At 43.8% G+C, this 10138-nt stretch overlaps 1 pseudogene; it reads left to right on the top strand.

Moving 5' to 3' along the window:
* The first annotated feature begins 5946 nt into the window (after positions 1–5946).
* Positions 5947–6080, top strand: LOC139280384 (U2 spliceosomal RNA; annotated as a pseudogene).
* Positions 6081–10138: the final 4058 nt, after the last annotated feature.

The raw sequence follows: 10138 nt of genomic DNA, 5'->3' as shown, positions 1-10138 counted from the left end.
TCATTTTAATCACTGTAACGAAAGCTATTTCCTCAACAGCATTCTGCCAGTTTATTCGGAGAAGCAAACAATCGGACTGATTGTGCTGCCTCTTTCTTCCCACTCCTCCCCACCTCATTGAAGTTTGTAAATGTTATTGTCTGTCGTCTCCGTGGGCATGAAATGATGTTAAATTGCATCCTCTGCAAAATGCAAGAGTGGATATGTCTTTATAGGTGGTTTAGTGGATCCCACAATGTGCGGCTGTGGTGAAAGGGAAAATACTGAGCATTGGATGTGGTAAGGCATTAAGCGTCAATATTGTGAGAGGTGAACAACATGTTGCATTTATATAATGCCTGTGACATAAAATATTAAAAATGAAAAAACTTAAATGGGGAATATGAGTGGGATGCTGAGATAGACCGGAACACACAAGAGAGAATCCTTTTGACAAAGGATTTCAAATAAGTTATTCAGTTCACACTGTAAGTGTGAAATGTTCCTTTACCTGCAGCATAGAATGTAATTCTCGCTACAATCAATAACTAGATCCTTATAAGGAGTGACTGATTAAATTGGGACCATTGAGGTCATTTTAAAATCATTGGTAATGGACTGTAAAAGATCTGAGATGGAGACCCAAATGAAAGAAGAGTAGAGTTTTCAGTAACTTTATTTGTAGAAACGAAGTTCGGTAATATCGAGGGTAAATCATATTGGAGTTCTATTGGGTAGCAGAGACTTCCGCTTCTGAATCACATGGTTCTTCACATGGCGATCGGTGCAACAAGAAGAAATCCACTACTGCCTGTAACTAAATGGATACAAGAGTGATTAAAAATGTTTTTTCCTTTATTACATATGCACTGTAAGTTGTAAAGAGCACTGTTTTGTGAAGTTTGAGACTTCGTTGGGATGAAATAACCATGGCCTTTCTGGCCTTGTTCCCCTCAGTGTCTTGGCCATTATTTATCCTTCAACCAACATCACTAAAACAAACTGTCTAATTTATCACATTGCTGTTTGTGATCACAAGCTCCCACAAACAGCAATGTGATAAATTCGACAGTTTGTTTTAGTGATGTTGGTTGAAGGATAGATTTCCTACTTTACAACAGTGGCTATACTTCAAAAGTACTTCATTGGCTGGAAAGTGCTTTGTGATGTCCTGAGGTCCTGAAAGGTGCTATGGAAAGGCAAGTTATTTCTTCCTATCTTTCTCTTTTTTTTTTACATACTTTCATTGGCCCCTATTTTCCACTTACTGGATTTTTGGTGCCCACACATGTTAACGTACGATTTTCTTTGTGTATGTTTGCGCCAGAAAAAAACATCGGGACTTTGGCCAAAGAAATGTGCAGCAGGCAGTTAAGAAAGCAAATGGCATGTTGGCCTTCATAGCAAGGGGATTTGAGTACAGGGGCAGGGAGGTGTTGCTACAGTTGTACAGGGCATTGGTGAGGCCACACCTGGAGTATTGTGTACAGTTTTGGTCTCCTAACCTGAGGAAGGACATTCTTGCTATTGAGGGAGTGCAGCGAAGGTTCACCAGACTGATTCCCGGGATGGCGGGACTGACCTATCAAGAAAGACTGGATCAACTGGGCTTGTATTCACTGGAGTTCAGAAGAATGAGAGGGGACCTCATAGAAACATTTAAAATTCTGACGGGGTTAGACAGGTTAGATGCAGGAAGAATGTTCCCAATGTTGGGGAAGTCCAGAACCAGAGGTCACAGTCTAAGGATAAGGGGTAAGCCATTTAGGACCGAGATGCGGAGGAACTTCTTCACCCAGAGAGTGGTGAACCTGTGGAATTCTCTACCACAGAAAGTTGTTGAGGCCAATTCACTAAATATATTCAAAAAGGAGTTAGATGTAGTCCTTACTACTAGGGGGATCAAGGGTTATGGCAAGAAAGCAGGAATGGGGTACTGAAGTTGAATGTTCAGCCATGAACTCATTGAATGGCGGTGCAGACTAGAAGGGCCGAATGTCCCACTCCTGCACCTATTTTCTATCTCCACCTTAAATATGTTCAATGACCCAGCCTCCACAGCTCTCTGGGGTAGGGAATTCCAAAGATTCACGACCTTCGGAGAGAAGAAATTCCTCCTCATCTCCGTTTTAAATGGGCGGTCCCTTATGCCAAAGCTATGCCTCCTAATTCTAGATTCCCCCATGAGGGGAAACACCCTCTCTGCATCTACCCTGCCAAGCCCCCTCAGAATCTTGTACGTTTCAATAAGATCACCTTTCTCATACTTTCTAAAGATACTATAACCACATAGTTTTCTGTAATGATGTTGCCACTTTAAATTGAAGCACTTTTACTTTACTCCCATTTCCTGCACCAGCCTCTCGGAGTGAGACTGCAATTTCTGTACCAAATCAAGGGAGGTTTGTGCCATGGGCCCACGGCTAGGAGGAATTGCATCGAATTTGCTCAAACACATTTCACGTAGGAGCACTGACTGACCAGAGATGCTTATGTCATTGGTCTGGGCTGGTCTGGATCAGATCTAAGAGGTGAAAGGCCACTGTCCAAAAGCAGCTATTCCAATTCCCAATTACCCGAGTCCATTATTTTGCAGCCTTTGTATGCACCCTTTGCTGTGCTCACTGCCGCTTTCCATGGTCCATCGAGCATTCATCACAACATGTAAAGTAAATCTCTTGGCTGCTTGTTGATGCAATAAATCTGTTCTCAAAGAAAAATGCCTTCAATTGATTGTTATAAGCAAACAGTTCTGAGATAGGGAGAGAAAATTTGGCTTAGGTTGGTGCTTCTGATCTACCCAGCTTGAAGAGAGACAGTGAGTGTGCGTGTGTGTGTATGTCCACGCATATATAGATGCCAGATGAGGACAGCACTGGATTCAGCTGTGATGTCCTTGCAGCCAACTAGCCAATAGTTACTGCTCATGAATAATGATCACTTGAGCGTACCTTTTGGTCGTGACTTCAAGATTGAAGGCGGATAAGAAAATGCATTAGGAAAGAAAAAAGTAATAACTGAGTTATTTTTAATTGACTGAACACTTGTTATTTCTTTGCCAGCTATTTATTTTGTAGAATATATTGTAGCACTCCACTAGATATAAGAAATAAATAACTTACATCTATATAGTGCCTTTCACAACCTCAGGACGCCTCAAAATGGATGAAGTACTTTCTGAATTGTAATCACTTCTAATATAGGAAATGACACAGCTAATCTGTGCACTGCAAGATCCCACAAACAGCAATGAGATAGCGACCAGATAATCTGTTCCAAGCGACGTCGGTTGAGGGATAAATATTGTTCCAGGATGCCGGGGGATCTCCCCTTCGAAGTAGTGCCATGGAATCTTTTATGTCCATCTGAAAGAGCAGACAGGGCCTCGGTTTAACGTCTCAATTGCTAGGCGGCACCTCCGACAGTGCAGCACTCCCTCAGTATTGCACTGGGAACGTTAGCCTAGATTTTGTGCTCAAGTCTCTGAATAGTGCAAGGAGGGAAAGAACTAAAGAGATCAGCAAATTTCCCTCACTAACACAATGATTAATGCACCGTCCAGCAACTTGCTCAGTTTATGTGTACGTTCCTCATGGCATCTGTTTACCAAGATTTTGCCTGACAGCACCATTATGCCTTTGGCTCAGATATTCTATGTTATCCAGTCCATTGCTCATCACATCAGCGTATCCTTTAAATAGTGATTCAGAAATTTGCTTTCCACCAATATTCAGGACGTCCCAAAGTGCTTTAAAGTGCTCGAAGTACATTTGAGGAAGTGTAGGTACTGTTGTAATGTGGAGAAACATGTCAGCCTATGTGAGCACAGCAAGCTCCTACAATGATCAATGAAATAAATGACCAAAACCTCTGTTTTTAGATGTGGATCGGGGGATAAATGTTAGCCAGGACACCTGGGAGAATTCCCCTGCTCATGTTCAAATAAAGCCCTGGAATCATTGAGGTCCACCTGAGAGGGCAGACTGGGCCTGGGTTTCACATCTCACAGTGCAGCGCTCCCTCAGCACTGCATTGGACTATCAACCCGGATTATGTGAGCAAGTGTCTGGAGTGAGACCGGATCCCGCGACCTTCTGACCCAGAGGTGAGAGCGCTGCCCCTGAGCCACAGCTTGACACCTACCCCAAGGGCAGAGGCGGTTGCCCACCTGCTTCTGGAGTGTTTGTTTGCAGAGGAAGTCTGGAGAGAAGATGCAGTGGAGTTTCTGTCGAGGCCGGGTCCTCCCAGGTAACCCCATCACACAGGCCTCTGTGCTCAGTGGATCCATCCCAGGGACGCTGGGTCAGTAAAAAAACATCAACTGATGCTGGAAGGCCTTGGAATTGTATCTTTCCTCCAATATTAGGATAAATTTCTTTACACAGAGAGTGGTGAGAATGTGGAACTCGCTGCCACATGGAGTGGTTGAGGGAGAGAGCACATTGCTGCATTGAAAGAGAGGCTTGTATTCCAAGATGAGGTTTGCCATACAGAATGTATTTGGAGCTTGTTTTTTTATGTTTGAGCAAATGAAGTTTATTTTTGGGAGATAGGAAAGATTGTCGGAAGGGTTATAAACGCTCAAACATTGGTGGGCGTATCTTCTGTTGCCTAAGCCCCAAGCTCTGGAGCTCACTGCCTAAACCTCTCCGCCTCTCTACCTCTCATTCCTCCTTTAAGACGCTCCGTAAAACCTACCTCTTTGACCAAGCTTTTGGTCACCTGTCCTAATTTCTCCTTAAGTGGCTCGGTGTCAAATTTTTGTCAACACTCCTGAGAAGAGCCTTGGGACATTTTACTACACTAAAGGCGCTATATAAATACAAGTTGTTGTTGTTTATTTGCATACAAGTAAAGAACTTCATCAAAGGGTCGTGTGGTTGATGTTGTGAATATAGACTTTCAAAAGGCATTTGATAAAGTTCCACATAATCGATTTGTTAGCAAAATTGAAGCTCAGGGATTAATGTGACAGTAACTGCACGGATACGAAATTGGCTAAGTGACAGAAAGCAGAGCAGTAGTGAACGGATGTTTTGCAGACTGGAGGGAAGTTTACCATGGTCTTCCCACAGGGGGCAGTATTAGGAGCACTGCTCATTTCGATATACATTAATGACCTGCACTTGGGTATACAGGTCACCATTTCAAAGTTTGCAGATGAAACGAAACTCAGAAATGTAGTACACAGTATGGCGCACAGTAACAGACTTCGGGATGACATAGACAGACTGGTGACATGGGCAGACACATGGCAGATGAAACTTAACGCAGAGAAGTGTGAAATGATTCATTTTGGTAGGAAGAATGAGGAGAGGCAATACAAACTAAAGTGGGTGCAGGAACAGAGAGACCTGGAGTGTTTGTGCACAAGGCTTTGAAGGTGGCACAACAAGTTGAAAAGAGGGTTAACGAGGCATTCAGGACCCTTGGCTTTATAAATAGAGGTACAGAGTACAAAAGCAAGAAAGTTATGCTAAACCTTTATTAAAAAAACTGGCTAGGTCTCAGCTGGAGTATTGTATCCAATTCTGGGCACCACACTTCAGGAAGGATGTTAAGGCCTTAGAAAGGGTGCAGAGGAGATTTACTAGAATGATACCAGGGATGAGGGACTTCAGTTATGTGGAGGGACTGGAGAAGTTGGGATTTCTCTCAGAGCAGAGAAGGTTAAGGGGAGATTTGATAGAGGTGCTCAACATTTTGAATGGTTTTGATACAATAAATAGGGAGAAACTGTTTCCAATGGCTGGAGGGTTGGTAACCAGAGGACCAGATTTAAGGTAATTGGCAAAAGAACCAGTGCAAAATAGCGTCAACACTAAGTTGACGTGGACAAGTCCAACTAAGTGTGGTTATTGTGTGTTGCTCTGCCACAGGAAATTTTGGGCCATTGTATTGAATATTGCCTGAGGCTTTGCCTGAAAGAGAGTGCTGGCTCTTTTCATGCATTGCTGTTCAAAGGCTATCGCTTCTCGGCCTTTTGGCAAAGATCAAGTGTAGTATCTGTTGATTGGGCATTCATATGCAAATTGACTGATTGCAGAAACTCGTTTTTCCAGTTTTGCTGGCTCTGGCCTATTGGCTTGGGCCAAGTGGCAATTGGAGAGAAGAGGAAAATCTGCATGTCGACCGACCAGTGGGCGGGCCGGGAGGTGCCGCACTGGCACCACAACAGATTGAATGCTTCGGCCAAAATACACATCGAAAGGAGGAATCTGTGATCCGGATGGCGGCCAACTGAGCAGCGAACCAGGGCGTCCGAAATACCATCCGAGTGACGGTAAAGAAAGTGGATGGGCAGACAACCATCAACCGGGACCTTTTCATGAAGAAAATCCTGCTGGGAACATGTGGCATGAAAGTTGCCGACGTCTTCGCCTTGCAGGACCTCCCGAAGTTTCTTAGAACAGTATGTTACAGAACCTACAAGGGAGCAAGCTATCTTAGATCTGGTCCTGTGTAAAGAGACAGGAAAAATAAATGATCTCCTCGTAAAAGATCCTCTCGGAATGAGTGATCACAGTATGGTTGAATTTGTAATACAGATTGAGGGTGAGGAAGTTGTGTCAGAAACGAGCGTGCTATGCTTAAACAAAGGGGACTACAGTGGGATGAGGGCAGAGTTGGCTAAAGTAGACTGGAACACAGACTAAACGGTGGCACAATTGAGGAACAGTGAAGGACTTTTAAGGAGCTCTTTCATAGTGCGCAACAAAAATATATTGCAGTGAAAAAGAAAGACGGTAAAAGAAGGGATAACCAGCCATGGATAACCAAGGAAATAAAGGAGAGTATCAAATCAAAGACCAATGCGTATAAGGTGGCCAAGGTTAGTGGGAAACTAGAGGAGTGGGAACATTTTAAACAACAGCAAAGAATGACTAAAAAAGCAATAAAGAAAGGAAAGATAGATTACGAAGGTAAACTTGCGCAAAACATAAAAACAGATAGTAAAAGCTTTTACAGATGTATAAAACGGAAAAGAGTGACTAAAGTAAATGTTGGTCCCTTAGAAGATGAGAAGGGGGATTTCATAATGGGAAATGTGGAAATGGCTGAGACTTTAAACAATTATTTTGCTTCGGTCTTCACAGTGGAAGACACAAAAACCATGCCAAAAATTGCTGGTCACAGGAATGTGGGAAGGGAGGACCTTGAGACTATCACTAGGGAGGTAGTGCTGGACAGGCTAATGGGACTCAAGGTAGACAAGTCCCCTGGTTCTGATGAAATGCATCCCAGGGGATTAAAAGAGATAGAAACATAGAAAATAGGTGCAGGAGTAGGCCATTCGGCCCTTCTAGCCTGCACCGCCATTCAATGAGTTCATGGCTGAACATTCAACTTCAGTACCCCATTCCTGCTTTCTCGCCATACCCCTTGATACCCCTATAGTAAGGACCTCATCTAACTCCTTTTTGAATATATTTAGTGAATTGGCCTCAACAACTTTCTGTGGTAGAGAATTCCACAGGTTCACCACTCTCTGGGTGAAGAAGTTCCTCCGCATCTCGGTCCTAAATGGCTTACCCCTTATCCTTAGACTGTGACCTCTGGTTCTGGACTTCCCCAACATTGGGAACATTCTTCCTGCATCTAACCTGTCTAACCCCGTCAGAATTTTAAATGTTTCTATGAGGTCCCCTCTCATTCTTCTGAACTCCAGTGAATACAAGCCCAGTTGATCCAGTCTTTCTTGATAGGTCAGTCCCGCCATCCCGGGAATCAGTCTGGTGAACCTTCGCTGCACTCCCTCAATAGCAAGAATGTCCTTCCTCAGGTTAGGAGACCAAAACTGTACACAATACTCCAGGTGTGGCCTCACCAATGCCCTGTACAACTGTAGCAACACCTCCCTGCCCCTGTACTCAAATCCCCTTGCTATGAAGGCCAACATGCCATTTGCTTTCGTAACCGCCTGCTGCACCTGCATGCCAACCTTCAATGACTGATGTACCATGACACCCAGGTCTCTTTGCACCTCCCCTTTTCCTAATCTGTCGCCATTCAGATAATAGTCTGTCTCTCTGTTTTTACCACCAAAGTGGATAACCTCACATTTATCCACATTATACTTCATCTGCCATGCATTTTCCCACTCACCTAACCTATCCAAGTCGCTCTGCAGCCTCACAGCATCCTCCTCGCAGCTCACACTGCCACCCAACTTAGTGTCATCCGCAAATTTGGAGATACTACATTTAATCTCCTCATCTAAATCATTAATGTACAGTGTAAACAGCTGGGGCCCCAGCACAGAACCTTGCGGTACCCCACTAGTCACTGCCTGCCATTCTGAAAAGTACCCATTTACTCCTACTCTTTGCTTCCTGTCTGACAACCAGTTCTCAATCCACGTCAGCACACTACCCCCAATCCCATGTGCTTTAACTTTGCACATCAATCTCTTGTGTGGGACCTTGTCGAACGCCTTCTGAAAGTCCAAATATACCACATCAACTGGTTCTCCCTTGTCCACTCTACTGGAAACATCCTCAAAAAATTCCAGAAGATTTGTCAAGCATGATTTCCCTTTCACAAATCCATGCTGACTTGGACCTATCATGTCACCTCTTTCCAAATGCACTGCTATGACATCCTTAATAATTGATTCCATCATTTTACCCACTACTGATGTCAGGCTGACCGGTCTATAATTCCCTGTTTTCTCTCTCCATCCTTTTTTAAAAAGTGGGGTTACATTGGCTACCCTCCACTCTATGGCGGAAGTTATAGCAGATGCATTCGTTATAATCTACCAAAATTCTCTGGACTCTGGGGAGGTACCAGCGGATTGGAAAGCAGTTAATGTAACGCCTCTGTTTAAAAAAAGGGGGCAGACAAAAGGCAGGTAACTATAGGCCGGTTAGTTTAACATCTGTAGTGGGGAAAATGCTTGAAACTATTATCAAGGAAGAAATAGCGGGACATCTAGATAGGAATAGTGCAATCAAGCAGACGCAGCATGGATTCATGAAGGGGAAATCATGTTTAACTAATTTACTGGAATTCTTTGAGGATATAATGAGCATGGTGGATAGAGGTGTACCGATGGATATGGTGTATTTAGATTTCCAAAAGGCATTCGATAAGGTGCCACACAAAAGGTTACTGCAGAAGATAGAGGTACGCGGAGTCAGAGGAAATGTATTAGCATGGACAGAGAATTGGCTGGCTAACAGAAAGCAGAGAGTCGGGATAAATGGGTCCTTTTTGGGTTGGAAATCGGTGGTTAGTGGTGTGCCACAGGGATCGGTGCTGGGACCACAACTGTTTACAATATACATAGATGACCTGGAAGAGGGGACAGAGTGTAGTGTAACAAAATTTGCAGATGACACTAAGATTAGTGGGAAAGTGGGTTGTGTAGAGGACATAGAGGCTGCAAAGAGATTTGGATAGGTTAAGCGAATGGGCTAAAGTTTGGCAGATGGAATACAATGTCGGAAAGTGTGAGGTCATCCACCTTGGGAAAAAAAACAGTAAAAGGGAATATTATTTGAATGGGGAGAAATTACAACATGCTGTGGTGCAGAGGGACCTGGGGGTCCTTGTGCATGAATCCCAAAAAGTTAGTTTGCAGGTGCAGCAGGTAATCAGGAAGGCGAATGGAATGTTGGCCTTCATTGCGAGAGGGATGGAGTACAAAAGCAGGGAGGTCCTGCTACAACTGTATAGGGTATTGGTAAGGCCGCACCTGGAGTACTGCGTGCAGTTTTGGTTACCTTACTAAAGGAAGGATATACTGTCTTTGGAGGGGGTACAGAGACGATTCACTAGGTTGATTCCGGAGATGAGGGGGTTACCTTATGATGATAGATTGAGTAGACTGGATCTTTACTCGTTGGAGTTCAGAAGGATGAGGGGTGATCTTATAGAAACATTTAAAATAATGAAAGGGATAGACAAGATAGAGGCAGAGAGGTTGTTTCCATTGGTGGGGGAGACTAGAACTAGGGGGCACAGCCTCAAAATATGGGGGAGCCAATTTAAAACCGAGTTGAGAAGAAATTTCTTCTCCCAGAGGGTTGTGAATTTGTGGAATTCTCTGCCCAAGGAAGCAGTTGAGGCTAGCTCATTGAATGTATTCAAGTCACAGATAGATAGATTTTTAACCAATAAGGGAATTAAGGGTTACGGGGAGAAGACGGGTAAG

Source organism: Pristiophorus japonicus, chromosome 14 (assembly GCF_044704955.1).
Source record: "Pristiophorus japonicus isolate sPriJap1 chromosome 14, sPriJap1.hap1, whole genome shotgun sequence".
NCBI classification, from domain to species: domain Eukaryota; kingdom Metazoa; phylum Chordata; class Chondrichthyes; family Pristiophoridae; genus Pristiophorus; species Pristiophorus japonicus.
Note: the sequence above shows the minus strand (reverse complement) of the source record. Positions and strands in the feature narration are given on the sequence as shown.